Consider the following 16,831-nt stretch of genomic DNA (forward strand, 5'->3'; position numbering starts at 1 on the left):
TAAACTCCATCTCAAAAAAAAAAAAAAAAAAAAAAAAAAAGCTGGGCTCGGTGGCTCATGCCTGTAATCTCAGCACTTTGCGAGGCCGAGGCAGGCAGATCACCTGAGGTTCAAAGTTTGAGAGCTGCCTAACAAACATGTAGAAACCCCGTCTCTACTAAAACTACAAAATTAGCCGGGCGTGGTGGTGCATGCCTGTAGTCCCAGCTACTCAGGAAGCTGAGGCAGGAGAATGGCTTGAACGCGGGAGGTGGAGGTTGTGGTGAGCTGAGATCACACCATTGCACTCCAGCCTGGGAAATAAGAGCAAAACTCCGTCTAAAAAAAAAAAAAAATGGCCCTGTGCGGTGGCTCATGCCTGTAATCCCAGCACTTTGGGAGGCCGAGGCGGGTGGATCACGAGGTCAGGAAATCAAGACCATCCTGGTTAACACGGTGAAACCCCGTCTCTACTAACTATACAAAAAACTAGCCGGGCGAGGTGGCGGGCGCCTGTAGTCCCAGCTACTCTGGAGGCTGAGGCAGGAGAATGGCGTAAACCCGGGAGGTGGAGCTTGTAGTGAGCTGAGATCGCACCACTGCACTCCAGCCTGGGAGACAGAGCGAGACTCTGTCTCAAAAAAAAAAAAAAAAAAAAAATTACCTCTATGTTGTATTCCAATAATTTAATAATGTTAGCTCGTATTTAGGCCCGTAGTTCATTTTGAGTTAATTTTTTTGTTTTGTTTTGTGTGGCCCAGACTGGAGGGCAGTGGCGCGATCTCGGCTCACTACAAGCTCCGCCTCCCGGGTTCACGCCATTCTCCTGCCTCAGCCTCCAGAGTAGCTGGGACTACAGGCGCCCGCCACCACGCCCGGCTAATTTTTTGTATATTTAGTAGAGATGGGGTTTCACTTTGTTAGCCAGGATGGTCTCAATCTCCTGACCTTGTGGTGATCCACCTGCCTCGGCCTCCCAAAGTGCTGGGATTACAGGCGTGAGTCACCGCGCCTGGCCTTTTTTTTTTTTTTTTTTTTTTTTTTTTTTGAGATGGAATCTCACTCTGTCGCCCAGGCTGGAGTGCAGTGAGGCAATCTTGGCTCACTGCAACCTCCACCTCCCGGGTTCAAGTGATTCTCCCACCTTACTCTCCTGAGTAGCTGGGATTACAGGATTGTGCCACCATGCCTGGATACTTTTTGTGTTTTCAGTAGAGAGGGGGTTTCATCATGTTGGCCAGGCTGGTCTTGAACTCCTGATATCAAGTGATCCTCCTGCCTCGGCCTCCCAAAGTGCTGGGATTAGAGGCGTGAGCCACTGCACCTGGCCAAGTTAATTTTCATATACATGTAAGGTAAGGGTCCAACTTCACTCTACTCCATGTGGTTTATCCAGTTGTCTCAACTGTATTTGTTGAAGAGATTTTTCTTCCCCCATTGAATGGTCTTGACACCCTTGTCAAAAGTTAGTTGACCATATAACTATGTGGTTTACTTCTGCACTGTCAGCTCTGTTCTATTATTCTACATATCTATCCTTATGTCATTGTGCTTTGAAGTAAGATTTAAAATCAGCCAGCGGCTCATGCCTGTAATCCCAACAGTTTGGGAGGCTGAGGTGGGCAGATCACATAAGACCAGGAGTTGGAGACCAGCCTGGCCAATATGGTGAAACTCCATCTCTACTAAAAATATAAAACTTAGCTGGACAGGCCAGGAGTGGTAGCTCACACCTGTCATCCCATCACTTTGGGAGGGTGAGGTGGGTGGATCACCTGAGGTCAGGAGTTCGAGACCGGCCTGGCCAACATGGTGAAAGCTGTCGCTACAAAAAATACAAAAAATTAGCTGGGCATGGTGGTGTGTGCCTGTAATCCCAGCTACTCTGGAGGCTGAAGTAGGAGAATCGCTTGGACTCAGGAGGGAGGCAGAGATTGCAGTGAGCCGAGATCGCGCCATTGCACTCCAGCCTGGGCAACAAGAGTGAAACTCTGTCTCCAAAAAAAAAAAAAAAAATTAGCTGGACATGGTGACACACACCTGTAATCCCAGCTACTTGGGTAAGGCTGAGATGGGAGGATTGTTTGAGCCCAGGAGGCGGAGATTGCAGTGAGCTGAGATCATGCCACCTGCAATCCATCCAGCCTGGGCAACAAAGTGACTACACTCTGCCTCAAAAATTAAAATAATAAATAACCTGAAGTCTGCCAGGCACAGTGGCTCACGCCAGTAATCCCAGCACTTTGGGAGACCAAGGCAGGTGGATCACCTGAGCTCAGGAGTTGGGGACCAGCCTGGGCAACATGGTGAAACCTCCTCTCTACCGAAAATACCAAAAATTAGCCGGGCATGGTGGCAGGCGCCTGAAGTTCCAGTTAGTGGAGATACTGAAATTAGAGGATCACCTGAGCCTGGGAGGTGGAGGTTGCAGTGAACTGAGATCATGCCACGGTACTCTAGGCTGAGTGACAGAGACTGTGCTCAAGAAAAATAAATAGGCTGGGCATGGCGGCTCATGCTTGTAATACCAGCCTTTTGGGAGGCCAAAGCGGGTGGATCATGAGATCAGAAGTTCAAGACCTGCCTGGCCAAGATGGTGAAACTCCGTCTCTACTAAAAATACAAAAAAAATTAGCTGGGCGTGGTGGCAGGTGCCTGTAATCCCAACTATTCAGGAGGCCGAGGCAGGGAATTGCTTGAACCTTGGAGGCAGAAGTTCCAGTGAGCTGAGATCATGCCACTGCACTTTAGCCTGGGTGACACAGCCAGACTCCATCTCAAAATAAAATAAAATAAATAGATGAATAAATACAAGGCTGGGTGCAGTTGCTCACACCTGTAATCCCAACACTTTGGGAAGCTCAGGCGGGTAGATCCCCTGAGGTCAGGAGTTCGAGACCAGCCTGGCCAACATCCAATATGGCGAAACCCTATCTCTACTAAAAATACAAAAATCAGCCAGGTGTGGTGGCGCAAGCGTGTAATCCTGGCTACTTGGGAGGCTGAGGCAGAACAATCACTTGAACCAGGGAGGCAGAGGTTGTAGTGAGCCGAGATCCCGCCACTGCATTCCAGCCTGGGTGACAGAGTGAGACTCCATCTCAATAACAATAATAATAAAATAAAAACATGAATAAATAAATAAGGAAGTGTGATTCCTCCGAGTTTGTTCCTCTTTTTCAAGATTGTTTTATTGTTTTGGTTATTCTGTGTCCCCCCCCCCTTTTTTTTTTTTTTTTTTTGAGACAGAGTCTAACTTTGTTGCCCAAGCTGGAGTGCAGTGGCGGGATCTCGGCTCACTGCAAGCTTCGCCTCCCGGGTTCACGCCATTCTCCTTCCTCAGCCTCCTGAATAGCGGGGACTACAGGCGCCCGCCACCACGCCCAGCTAATTTTTTGTATTTTTAGTAGAGATGGGGTGTCACCGTGTTAGTCAGGATGGTCTCGATCTCCTGGCCTCGTGATCCACCCGCCTCGGCGTCCCAAAGTGCTTGGATTACAGGCGTGAGCCACTGCTCCCGGCCTTTTTTTTTTTTTTTTTTTTGAGACAGTTTTTTGCTCTGTCAACAGTGTGGAGTGCGGTGGAGCGAGCTCAGCTCACTGCAACCTCCACCTCCCAGGTTCAAGCGATTCCCCTGCCTCAGACCCCCCGAGTAGCTGCGATTACAGGCAGGTGCCACCACACCCAGCTAATTTTTGTTATTTTCAGTAGAGATGGGGTTTCGCCATGTTGGCCAGGCTGGTCTCGAACTCCTGACCTCAGGTGATCCGCCCACCGCGGCCTCCCAAAGTGCTGGGAAGGCATGAGCCACTGCACCCAGCCCCAGCCCTTGAGTTTTTATATGAATTTTAGGGTCAGCTTGTCAAACCCAGCTGGTATTCTGACAGAGATATCAGACAGGAAATCTACAGATCAACTGAGGTAATTTTTTTTTTTTTTTTGAGACGGAATCATGCTCTGTCACCAGGCTGGAGTGCAGTGGGACGATCTCAGCTCGCTGCAACCTCGACTTCTCAGGTTCAAGCGATTCTCCTGCCTCAGCCTCCTGAGTAGCTGGGACTACAGGCGTGTGCCACTGTGCCCAGCTAATTTTTGTATTTTTTTTTTTGTTTGTTTTTTTTTTTTTTTTTTTTGAGACGGAGTCTTGCTCTGTCACCTAGGCTGGAGTGCAGTGGCCAGATCTCAGCTCACTGCAAGCTCCGCCTCCCAGGTTCACGCCATTCTCCTGCCTCAGCCTCCCGAGTAGCTGGGACTACAGGCGCCGCCACCTCGCCCGGCTAGTTTTTTTTTTGTATTTTTAGTAGAGACGGGGTTTCACTGTGTTAGCCAGGATGGTTTCGATCTCCTGACCTCGTGATCCGCCCGTCTCGGCCTCCCAAAGTGCTGGGATTACAGGCTTGAGCCACCGCGCCCGGCCTTTTTTTTTTTTTTTTTTTTTTTTTTTTTTTTTTTGAGACGGAGTCTTGCTCTGTCACCCGGGCTGGAGTGCTGTGGCCGGATCTCAGCTCACTGCAAGCTCCGCCTCCCGGGTTCACGCCATTCTCCTGCCTCAGCCTCCCGGGTAGCTGGGACTACAGGCGCCGCTACCTCGCCCGGCTAGTTTTTTGTAGTTTTTTTAGTAGAGACGGGGTTTCAACGTGTTAGCCAGGATGGTCTTGATCTCCTGACCTCGTGATCCGCCCGTCTCGGCCTCCCAAAGTGCTGGGATTACAGGCTTGAGCCACCGCGCCCGGCCAATTTTTGTATTTTTAATAGAGACGACGCTTCGCCATGTTGGCCAGGATGGTCTCGATCTCTTGACCCTGTGATCCACCTGCCTCAGCCTCCCAAAGTCCTGGGACTACAGATGTGAGCCACCGTGCCCAGCCTTGGACCTCTTTTGTTCCTTTTTTTTTTTTTTTTTTTTTGAGACGGAGTCTTGCTCTGTCGCCCAGGCTGGAGTGCAGTGGCCGGATCTCAGCTCACTGCAAGCTCTGCCTCCCGGGTGTACGCCATTCTCCTGCCTCAGCCTCCCGACTAGCTGGGACTACAGGCGGCCACCACCTTGCCCGGCTAGTTTTTTGTATTTTTTAGTACAGACGGGGTTTCACCGTGTTAGCCAGGATGGTCTCGATCTCCTGACCGCATGAACCACCCGTCTCAGCCTCCCAAACTGCTGGGATTACAGGCTTGAGCCACCGCACCCGGCCTGTTACTAAGTATTTTTTATGTTTGATGCTATTGTAAAATGAAGTTTTAACATTTATTTACTTTTTGTCTGTTTGAGACAGAATCTTGCTCTGTTGCCAGGCTGGATGGAGTGCAATGGCGTGATCTCGGCTCACTGCAACCTCCACCTCCTGGGTTCAAACGATACTCCTGCCTCAGCCTCCCAAGTAGCTGGGAATACAGGCGTGCGCCACCACGCCCAGCTAATTTTTGTATTTTTAGTAGAGACAGGGTTTCACCATGTTGGCCAGATGGTCTCGATCTCTTCACCTCGTGATTCGCCCACCTCAGCCTCCCAAAGTGCTGGGATTACCGGGGGTAAGCCACCGCGCCCAGACTAAAAGTTTTTTTTTTTTTTTTTTTTCAGACGGAGTCTTGCTCCGCAGCCCAGGATGGAGTGCAATGCTGGCCTAATCTTGGCTCAGGGCAACCCGTGCCTCCTGGGTCCTGGTTAAGCAATTCTTCTGCCTTAGCCTCCCGAGTAGCTGGGATTACAGGCACACACCACCATGCCCAGCTAACTTTTGTATTTTTAGTAGAGACGAGGTTTCACCATGTTGGCTGGGCTGGTCTTGAACTCTTGACCTCGTGATCCACCCACCTCGGCCTCCCAAAATGGTAGGATTACAGGTGTGAACCACCATAAAATTTTGAGACACAGTCTTCTTCTGTCGCCCAGGCTAGAGTGCAGAGGTGTGATCTTGGCTCACTGTAACCTCCGCCTCCTGGGTTCAAGCGATTCTCCTGCCTGGCGCACGCTCCCACACCCAGCTAATTTTTGTATTTTTAGTAGCCACAGGGTTTCACCTTGTTGGCCAGGCTGGTCTTGAACTGCTGATCCCAAGTGATCCGCCTGCCTCCGCTTCCCAAAGTGCTGGGATTACAGGTGTGAGCCACTGTGCCCAGCCTATTTAAAAAATGTTTAATTAAAAATTTTTTTTGGGCCGGGCGCGGTGGCTCAAGCCTGTAATCCCAGCACTTTGGGAGGCCGAGACGGGCGGATCACGAGGTCGGGAGATCGAGACCATCCTGGCTAACACGGTGAAACCCCGTCTCTACTAAAAATACAAAAACTAGCCGGGCGAAGTGGCGGGCGCCTGTAGTCCCAGCTACTCGGGAGGCTGAGGCAGGAGAATGGCGTAAACCCGGGAGGCGGAGCTTGCAGTGAGCTGAGATTCGGCCACTGCACTCCAGCCCCGGCGACAGAGCGAGACTCTGCCTCAAAAAAAAAAAAAAAAAAAAAAAAAAAATTTTTTTTTGTACTCAGAGGCCTGCCTGATAATTTTTTTTCATTGTTGTTGAGACAAAGTCTAGCTCTTGTCGCCCAGGCTGGAGTGCAATGGCACGATCTCGGCTCACTGCAACGTCTGCTTCCCAGGTACAAGTGATTTTCCTGCCTCAGCCTCCTGAGTAGCTGGGATTACAGGCGCCCGCCACCACGCCCAGCTAATTTTTGTATTTTCAGTAGAGACAGAGTTTTACCATGTTGGTCAGGCTGGTCTTGAACTCCTGACCGCAGGCAATCTGTTTGCCTCAGCCTCCCAAAATGCCGGGATAACAGGCGTGAGCCACTGCATCTGATCAAGAATGTTTTTAATTTCATTTTTGGGTTGTTCGTTGCCAGTGTACAGAAATACAAGTAAAAGGTTTTTGTGTGTTGATCATGGACCCTAATTTTGTGGAATATATTAGCTCTAATAAGTTTGTTCCTCTCTGTGTGTGTGTGTGTGTGTGTGTGTGTGTGTTCTTCAGGATTTCCTATCTATAAAATCACATCATCTGTGAATATAGTTTTACTTCTTTGATTACTGTCTTCCAGTACAATGCTGGCATTGTTGTAACACTTTTCTTTTATTCTTCTTTTTTTTTTTTTTGAGACAGGGTCTTGCTCTGTTGCCCAGACTGGAGAGCAGTGGCACAGCCATAGCTCACTGCAGTGTCAATCTCCTAGGCTGAAGCGATCCTCCCATCTCGGCCTCCTGAGTAGCTGGGACTACAGGCATGCACCATCATGCCCTGCTAATTTTTCTATATTTTGTAGAGACAGGGTTTCTCCATGTTGCCCAGGCTGGTCTCAAACTCCTGGGCTTAAGAGAAACTCCTCCCAAGGTGTGAGCCATGGCACCCAGTCTCTTTTTTTTTTTTTTTGAGACGGAGTCCTGCTATGTCTCCCAGGCTGGAGTGCAGTGGCACGATCTCGGCTCGCTGCAACCCCCACCTCCTGGGTTCAAGCGATTCTCCTGCCTCAGCCTCCCGAGTAGCAGGGATTGCAGGCACATACCACCATAACGGGCTAATTTTTTGGTACTTTTAGTAGAGATGTGGTTTTGCCATGTTGGCCAGGCTGGTCTAACTCCTGACCTCAAGTAATCCACCTGCCTCGGCCTCCGGAAGTGCTGGAATTACAGGTGTGAGCCACCGCGCCAGGTACCAGCCTCTTTTTAAAGCATATTTACATCCCCAGTAATCTTCCTCTTGACTGAATTCCATTATGTTGATGTGGAAGACCATTTATTCCTGCAAATACTATATTTCCAGCCAACTCATTCAAGCTGGATTATTTCAATAAAGAACAGAGTGTACATAACATCTCCTTTTGGGGTCTAAGTCTATGAGTCACAGGTCAGCGAGTTGGGTATTTGTGTCTGCAATGCCTAGGCATTGTGGGTGCACAGATCACCATGTTTTCACTTAATAGCCCACCCACAGTTCAACGCTACCCACTCAAGACGACAACTGAACTTGCCCTGTGGGAAATGCCTGGGGATTTCAGCTTCTCAGATGCTTACAAAGACTTGGGAACATTTCTCTAAATAGGTGTGAAGAGGCAGAGTTCAAAAATGCATGCAAGTTTCCCATATTTGCTGGCAGAAAATTATCTCTGAAATAACTGCTAAATACTTCTTGTCCTCTTTAGAGATTACCCACATGGGCCAGTGACTAACTTTAGAGAAATGAAATGTGGGAATCTGAGAATTTTCTACAATGGTCCCCAAAAGGAAAACTGTAGCTTCCCTAGAGAGACATAAGTTCCTAATTCCTCCTCACAGGAGGACAATGAGAATGACAATACTGATTACCCCAAATGAATTAAGACCGCAACAATTCTCCGCAGGGTTTGAAATATACTGTCGGCTGGGCGTGGTGGCTCACGCCTGTAATCCCAGCACTTTAGGAGGCTGAGACAGGCGGATTACCTGAGGCCGGGAGTCTGAGACCAGCCTGACTAACATGGAGAAACCCTGTCTCTACTAAAAACACAAAATTAGCCAGGCATGGTGGCACATGCCTATAATCCCAGCTATTCGGGAGGCTGAAGCAGGAGAATCACTTGAAGCCGGGAGGCGGAGGTTGCGGTGAGCCGAGATCATGCCATTGCACTCCAGCCTGGGCAAAAAGAGCGAAATTCTATCTAAAAAAAAAAAAAAAAAAAAAAACTGGCAAGCGTAATACTATATACATATCTTTATTTTAATTTTTTGAGATAGGGTCTCACTCTATTGCCCAGGCTGGAATGCAGCGGTGTGATCTTGGCTGACTGTAGCCTGGACCTCTCAGGTTCAGGTGATCCTCCTACCTCAGCCTTCCAAGTAGCTGGGACTACAGGCATGAGCCACCATAGCTGGCTAATGTTTTGTATTTTTGCAGAGATGAGGTTTCACCATGTTGCCCATGATGGTCTCGACCTTCTAGGCTCTAGTGATCCCCCTCCTCAGCCTCCTAAAGAGTTAAGATTACAGGCGTGAGCCACCATGTCTGGCCTACATGTGTTTATACATTTGTCAAAACCCATAGAATACACAACACAGAGTGAACCCTAATGAAAGTACAGGCATTAGTTAATAATGTATTGATATTGGAGGGATACTGGCTCATCAGCTGTAACAAATGTAGCACACTAATGTTAATGTTGATATTGGGGAAAATGGGGTGGAGAGTAGTACTAAGAGCATATATGGGAACTGTATTTTCCACTCAATTTTTTTTTTTTTTTTGAGATGGAGTTTCACTCTTGTTGCCCAGGCCGGAGTGTAATGGCGTGATCTTGGCTCACTGCAACCTCCGCCTCCTGGGTTCAAGCGATTCTCCTGCCTCAGCCTTCTGAGTAGCTGGGAGTACAGACGTGTGCCACCATGCCTGGCTAATTTTTTGTATTTTTAGTACAGACGGGGTTTCACCATGTTGGGTAGGCTGGTCTCGAACTCCTGACTTCAGGTGATCCACCCACCTCAGCCTCCCAAAGTGATGGAATTACAGGCATGAGCCACGGTGCCTGGCTTCAATTTTTTTTTTTTTTTTTTTTTTGAGATGGAGTCTCGCTCTGTTGCCCAGGCTGGAGTACAGTGGCACAATCTTGGCTCACTGCAACCTCCTTCTCCCGAGTTCAAGTGATTCTCCTGCCTCAGCCTCCCAAGTAGCTGGGATTACAGGTGAGCACCGCCACACCCAGCTAACTTTTTGTATTTTTAGTAGAGACAGGGTTTTGCCATGTTGCCCAGGGTGGTCTCAAACTCCTGACCTCAGGTGATCCACCTGGCTCAGCTTCCCAAAGTATTGGGATGACAGGCATGAGCCACTGCACCTGGTCTCAATTTTTACGTAAACCTAAAACTGCTAACAAAGTAGTCTATCAATTTTTTTTTTTTTTTTTTGAGACGGAGTCTCGCTCTGTCGCCCAGGCTGGAGTGCAGTGGCCGGATCTTGGCTCACTGCAAGCTCCGCCTCCCGGGTTAACGCCATTCTCCTGCCTCAGCCTCCCCAGTAGCTGGGACTACAGGCGCCTCCACCTCGCCCGGCTAGTTTTTTTGTATTTTTTTTTTTTTTTTTTTGAGACAGAGTCTCGCTTTGCTGCCCAGGCGGGAGTGCAGTGGCCGGATCTCAGCTCACTGCAAGCTCCACCTCCCGGGTTTACGCCATTCTCCTGCCTCAGCCTCCCGAGTAGCTGGGACTACAGGCGCCGCCACCTCGCCCGACTAGTTTTTTGTATTTTTTAGTAGAGACGGGGTTTCACCGTGTTAGCCAGGATGGTCTCGATCTCCTGACCTCGTGATCCGCCCGTCTCGGCCTCCCAGAGTGCTGGGATTACAGGCTTGAGCCACCGCGCCTGGCCGACGTATCTATCTTAGATAAGATAACATACTGTATGTGATCTTGACGTCATCTCCAATAAGGCAGATCTCAAAGTATTCACGTGAAATGACATCCAGCCAGACACAGTGGCATGCACCTGTAGTCCCAGCTATTTGGTATGCTGAGGTGGACTGGGAGGATTGCTTGAGTCTAGGAGATCTGGGCTATATGTATTAAATTTAAAAAGCTGGCTGGGTGCAGTAGTTCATGCCTGTAATGAACACTTCGGGAGGCCGAGATGGGCAGATCATTAGAGGCCAGGATTTTGAGACCAGTCTGGCCAACATGGCGAAACCCTGTCTCTAGTAAAAATATAGAAATCAGATAGCCGTGGTGGCGCATGTCTGTAGTCCCAGATACTTGGGAGGCTGGGGCACAAGAATCGCTTGAAGCTGGAAAGCAGAGGTTGCAGTGAGCCGAGATCGCACCACTGCACTCCAGCCTGGGTGACAGAGCAAGACCCTGTCTAAAAAAAAAGAAAACAGCAAAAAGCAACAGATATAGGATGATCCCTTTTGTTTAAATAACACAACTATTTCTACACATTGATATATATTGATGCATAGAATAAAAATCTAAGCTGGGCAGGCAGCTATAGTTCCAGCAACTCAGGAGGCTGAGGTAGGATTGCTTGGGCCCAGGAGTTCAAGGCTGTAGTCAGATATGATTGTGTCTGTGAATAGCCACTGCATTCTAGCTTGGGCAACATAGCGAAACCTTATTGCTATAAAAAACAAACAAACAAACAAACAAAAATTTAAAAAAAATAGCCAAGTGTGGTGGGGCATGGATGTAGTCCTATGTACTCTGGACGCTGAGGCAGGAGAATCGCTTGAGTAGAGGAGGACGAGGCTACAGTAACCTATGATCATGCCACTGCACTCCAGCATGGGCGACAGGGTGAGATCTTGTCTTTATAACTTAATAAATAAATAAATAGCCGGACACCATGGCTCAAGCCTATAATCCCAGCATTTTGGGAGGCCGAGGTGGGCAGATTACTTGAGGCCAGGAGTTCGAGACCAGCCTGGCCAACACTGCGAAACCCTGTCTCTAATAAAAATACAAAACAGGCCGGGCGTGGTGGCTCAAGCCTGTAATCCCAGCACTTTGGGAGACTGAGACGGGCGGATCACGAGGTCAGGAGATCGAGACCATCCTGGCTAACACGGTGAAACCCCGTCTCTACTAAAAAATACAAAAATCTAGCCGGGCGAGGTGGCTGGCGCCTGTAGTCCCAGCTACTCAGGAGGCTGAGGCAGGAGAATGGCGGGCACCTGGGAGGCGGAGCTTGCAGTGAGCTGAGATCCGGCCACTGCACTCCAGCCCCGGCGACAGAGCGAGACTCCGTCCCAAAAAACAAAAAAACAAAAAAACAAAAAAAAACAAAACAGTTAGTCTGGTGTGGTGACACATGCCACTAATTCCTGCTACTCAGGAGGCTGAGGCACGAGAATCTCTTGAACCCGGGAGGTGGAGGTTGCAGTGAGCCGAGATCACGCCATTGCACTCCAGCCCAGGCGACAGAGTGAGACTGTTTTATAAATAAATAAATAACATGTGAACCATGAAGTAACAAGACTATTTTTATTAAAGTGACTCAACCAGATAAACATTTTCTGAGTTTGAACTATCTTCAAGGAGTAAGGCAAAGCACCACAGAAGACAAAAAGAATGAGACATTGTTCTCCCAAACGATTTTTGGAGACAGCTTTTGGAACTGCCTTTACAGCCTGAATATTTTCTCCAGGTTGGATTTAATTTGTAGCAATGGCCAAAAGCCATCTAGTTAGATCTAGTTATCAACCTGGATATATGGTTTGTCTAAAGTTAAGTGTGACTCTACAGTAAAGTGACGGGTTTTATTATGTGATTTGCAAACCAGCAGTTCCAAATTACTTCCAAAAACATTTACTGTCAACGACAATGATAATTTTTTTTTTTTTTTTTTTGAGACGGAGCCTTGCTCTGTCCCCCAGGCTGGAGTGCAGTGGCTCGATCTCAGCTCACTGCAACCTCCGCCTCCCGGGTTCCTGCTGTTCTCCTGCCTCAGCCTCCTGAGTAGCTGGGACTACAGGCGCCTGCCAACACGCCCAGCTAATTTTTTGTATTTTTAGTAGAGATAGGGTTTCACTGTGTTAGCCAGGATAGTCTTGATCTCCTAACCTCGTGATCTGCCTGCCTTGGCCTCCCAAAGTGCTGGGATTACAGGCGTGAGCCACTGCGCTCAGCCTGCTTTCCATTTTTAAAGATGGGAATATAAAATGCTAAGAGAGTGGGGTGGGTGCGGTGGCTCACACCTATAGCTCCAGTACTTTGGGAAGCTGAGAAGATGGATCGCTTGAACCCAGGAATTCAAGACCAGCCTGGGCAACATAGTGAGACCTCCTCTCTACAAAAATACCAAAAGTAGCTGGGTGTGGTAGCGCACACCTGTGGACCCAGACACTAAAGAGGCTGAGGTAGGAGGATCACTTGAGACTGAGAGTTTGAGGTAACAGTGAGCTATGATCCAGCCACTGCACTCCAGCCTGGGTGACAAAGCAAGATCTTGTCTTTTTTTTTTTTTTTTTTTTTTGAGACAGAGTCTCGCTCTGTTGCCCAGGCTGGAGTGCAGTGGCCGGATCTCAGCTCACTGCAAGCTCCGCCTCCCGGGTTTACGTCATTCTCTCGCCTCAGCCTCCCGAGTAGCTGGGACTACAGGCGCCCGCCATCTCGCCCGGCTAATTTTTTGTATTTTTTTAGTAGAGACAGGGTTTCACCGTGTTAGCCAGGATGGTCTCCATCTCCTGACCTCGTGATCCGCCCGTCTCGGCCTCCCAAAGTGCTGGGATTACAGGCTTGAGCCACCGCGCCCGGCCAATCTTGTCTTAAAAAAATAAATAAATAAATAAGGCTGGGCACGGTGGCTCACGCCTGTAATCTCGGCACTTTGGGAGGCTGAGGCGGGTGGATCACGAGGTCAGGAGATCGAGACCATCCTGGTTAACATGGTGAAACCCCGTCTCTACTAAAAAATACAAAAAATTAGCCGGGCGTGGTGGCGGGCGTCTGTAGTCCCAGCTTCTTGGGAGGCTGAGGCAGGAGAATGGTGTGAACCCGGGAAACAGAGCTTGCAGTGAGCCGAGACTGCGCCACAGCACTCCAGCCTGTGTGACAGAGCAAGACTCCGTCAAAAAAAAAAAAAAAAAAAAAAAAAAAAAAATATATATATATATATATATGGAAGGAGAACTGGTTATGTTTCCAGGTTTGAAAATTTCACAGTATTATTTTAAGCTGCAAGAGACATATGCCTAACTTCCTCCTTTTAGGAATCTCAAAACTACTCCACGTTTACTAAGCTCTTCCGTGGCCAGGTGGGGTGCTTTGGAAGCCCCGGAAGAGGTCATGTGATGTTTTTTCCTCTTGGACTCACACATGTAGAGTAGGCACATACGTCCTTGGACCTGACTTGGGGTTGAGTCTTTTTTTTTTTTTTCGTGATAGAGTCTTGCTCTGTCACCCAGGCTAGAGTGCAGTGGCACAATCTCGGCTCACTGCAACCTCCGCCTGTTGGGTTGATGTGATTCTCCTGCCTTAGTCTCTCAAGTAGCTGGGATTACAGGCATGCGCCACCACACCGGGCTTTTTTTTTTTTTTTTTTTTTTTTTTTTGAGAAGGAGCCTTGCTCTGTCGCCCAGGCTGGAGCGCAGGGGCACGATCTCGGCTAACTGCAAGCTCCGCCTCCCAGGTTACGCCATTATCCTGCCTCAGCCTCCCGAGTAGCTGGGACTACAGGCACCCACCACCACGCCCGGCTAATTTTTTGTATTTTTAGTAGAGACGGGGTTTCACCGTGTTAGCCAGGATGGTCTGGATCTCCTGACCTCCTGATCTGCCCGCCTCGGCCTCCCAAAGTGCTGGGATTACAGGCGTGAGCCATAGCGCCCGGCCCACATGGGGCTAATTTTTGTATTTTTAGTAGAGGCGAGGTTTCACTGTGTTGGCTAGGATTATCTTGAACCCCTGGCCTCAAGCCAGCCGCCTGCCTCTGCCTCCCAAAGTGCTGGGATTACAGGCGTGAGCCACCGCGCCGGGTCTGACTTAGGGTTGAGTCTTAAGGATGGGAAGGAGCTGGGCGCAGTGGCTCACGCCTGTAATACTAGCACTTTGGAGGCCGAGGCAGCAGGATCGCTTGAGTCCAGGAGACAGAGACCAGCCTGGCCAACATCGTGAGATCCCATCTCTACAAAAATAGTTAACTGGGTGTGGTGGTGCACACCTGTAGTCCCAGTTACCTAGGAGGCTGAAGCAAGAGGATCGCTTGAGGCCAGCAGTGAGCTATGATTGCACCACTGAACTCCAGCCTGGGGGACAGAGCAAGACTATGTCTTTTTTTTTTTTTTTTTTAAAGGTGCGTTGGAAGAAGGTCAGCAGGGGGACATAAGAGGAGAAATTAAAAAAAAAAAAAAAAAAAAAAAAAAAAGGTGGGTTGGAAGAAGGTCAGCAAGGGGACATAAGAGGAGAAAGGTGCTACCTCCCTGGCCAGGGGCAGCCAAGGAGGATCCGCCTCGGCCTTGCTCGCAACCTCCTCACCTCATTTCCTCCACTTCACCCCAGCCCCAGCGCCCCCACTGCAGCTCTTACGGCTCTCTCCTCGTCTCCTCCATCAGTCTTTGGGGTTCCTCCTCACTATCCTCCCTCCCTGTGAGGGTCTGTCTTCAGACCTTAGTATTTTCGATGTCTCTCTCAGCCTTCAGATCTTTCCCCGCAGGCCCAGCCTGCAGTCCGCGCGTTTCCCCCAGCCCGCTCCGTCACTCTGTGGGGTCTCCTCCCTCAGTCCGCGGCATCCCCCACTCACCCCGCAGCCACTGTCTCTTCAGAGCTCGTTCGCGCCGGGCGCGGGGGCGGGGCGCGCACATCGGGCGGCGGCGGCGCGGGGCCGCGCGCGCAGCGTGCGCGGTGACGTCAGTGCGCTGGCGGCGGCGGCGGCGGCGGCGGCGGCTGGGCTGTTTGTTCTGCTCTCCCGCAGCCGAGGAGCCGAAGCAGTGGCGGCGGCAGCGGCGGCGGCGGCTGCCGGCGGTGCCCGGGGGCGAGCGCGGCCTGTGACCTCGGCGGAGCGGCGGGCGGGCCCCGGCGCCGCGCAGGCAGCTCGGGGAGGGGGCGGCGGCAGCGGGCGGACAGCCGGCGGGGGCGGCGTGCGGCCTAGCGTCTCAGGTGAGGACCGGTGCCCTTCGGGGCGGCGGACGGCGCGGGGCAGCCGGGGGGGGGCTCGCGGCGCGGCCCGCGTAACCTGCATTGCGTAATGGGTCCGGTGCGCCGCCACCTACGCCATCCGCGCGGCGCGGGGGCGGGGAGGCCGGGGCTACGCGGGCTCGGGCCTGTGGGCCTCCCGCGCCGCTCGCGCCGGGCTGGGGCTGGCTGCGCCGTTGGTGTCGGGGCGGCGGGGTCGTTTGCGGCTGCCCTGCCGTTGGTGCCGTCGGATCTGGGCTCGGGCTGGCTGGCGGGGCGCGGGCGGGGGACGCGGGCGCCGCGGCGGGGCGGGCGGCCGGGGGCGGGCGGGGGGCGGGCCGAGGCGCCCGGCACTTCCTGCCGCCGCCATTTTGTCAAGTGAGGAGGAGGAGGAGGAGGAGGAGGAGGAAGCGGCTGCCGCGGGGTCCGCGGCGCGCCCGGGCCGGGTAAGTCCGGGCCTGGCGCGGGGACCGCGAGCGCCGCCGTCCCGGTCTGCAGTCTTCTGGGCGGGCTCGGCCCCGGCGACGTTCACGTGGGCCTGCCTGGCTCGGCGTGCTCTGCCTCTGGCACCCAGGTCCTTCTGTCTGGGTCGGGGCAGCGCGCCCCCGCCCCCATCTCCACACCTTTCTGGCGGTCCCCGGAGCCCTGCGGAGAAAGGGGCAGGTCCCCTCCGGAGGGAGGTGGCTGCTGCTGCACGCCGGTCTGAGACCAGGCCTCCGAGGGCGGGAGCGGTGTCTTGGGGGCGAGCTTGGCCCGCTTGATGCACCGACTCCCAGCCTGGCAGCCCCTTGCTGGGCGCTTTGTTTTCGCCGGCATCCTTACAACGGCCTGTTTTATTTGCAGTGTTGTGTGTGGTGGTGGTGGTGGTGGTGGTGGTGGTGGTTTGGGGTGGGGACGTGGGAGAGTTGTGATTCAGCGAAATAAAATGATCCCCCTCCTCCCAAACGGAAATAGCATGGCTTCACCCGGCTGAGATGCCCCCAAGGCTTGGCCTTCCTTGAAGATGGGAAACCCCACTTTGGTGTAGTGGACGGTGTAAATACTTTGGTTCAGGCCGGTGCATGAGTCATGTGCTTCTGCTGGGTGGCTGACCTCCCTTTTACTCAAGACTACACTTTGTTTTTTAAGATTTTTATTTGCTTGTTTACTTGTTTACGTTTTGTGCAGTCTGGTGGGGTGTCTGGTCTTGGTCATTGGGGCTCATTTCTCTGCGTATGTGTTGGATGCTAGTGACCTCTTGGAACGTATGCTTCACAAAAATTGGAGTGTCTGCTTACCTTCGACAGGGCTCTACCAGTCC

The 16,831-nt window shown here is 51.3% G+C and overlaps 1 protein-coding gene across 1 annotated transcript in view; it reads left to right on the forward strand.

Annotated features, from left to right (window-relative positions):
- Window positions 1-15,956: 15,956 nt before the first annotated feature.
- The window catches only part of BRD4 (bromodomain containing 4), a 99,547-nt gene continuing 98,672 nt past the window's right edge, over window positions 15,957-16,831 (forward strand). Inside the window, 1 exon segment of the mRNA XM_030935104.1 lies at window positions 15,957-15,977. The gene's annotated coding sequence lies outside the window, so the exon portion shown is untranslated.

This window comes from Rhinopithecus roxellana, chromosome 8 (genome assembly GCF_007565055.1).
Source record: "Rhinopithecus roxellana isolate Shanxi Qingling chromosome 8, ASM756505v1, whole genome shotgun sequence".
NCBI lineage: Eukaryota > Metazoa > Chordata > Mammalia > Primates > Cercopithecidae > Rhinopithecus > Rhinopithecus roxellana.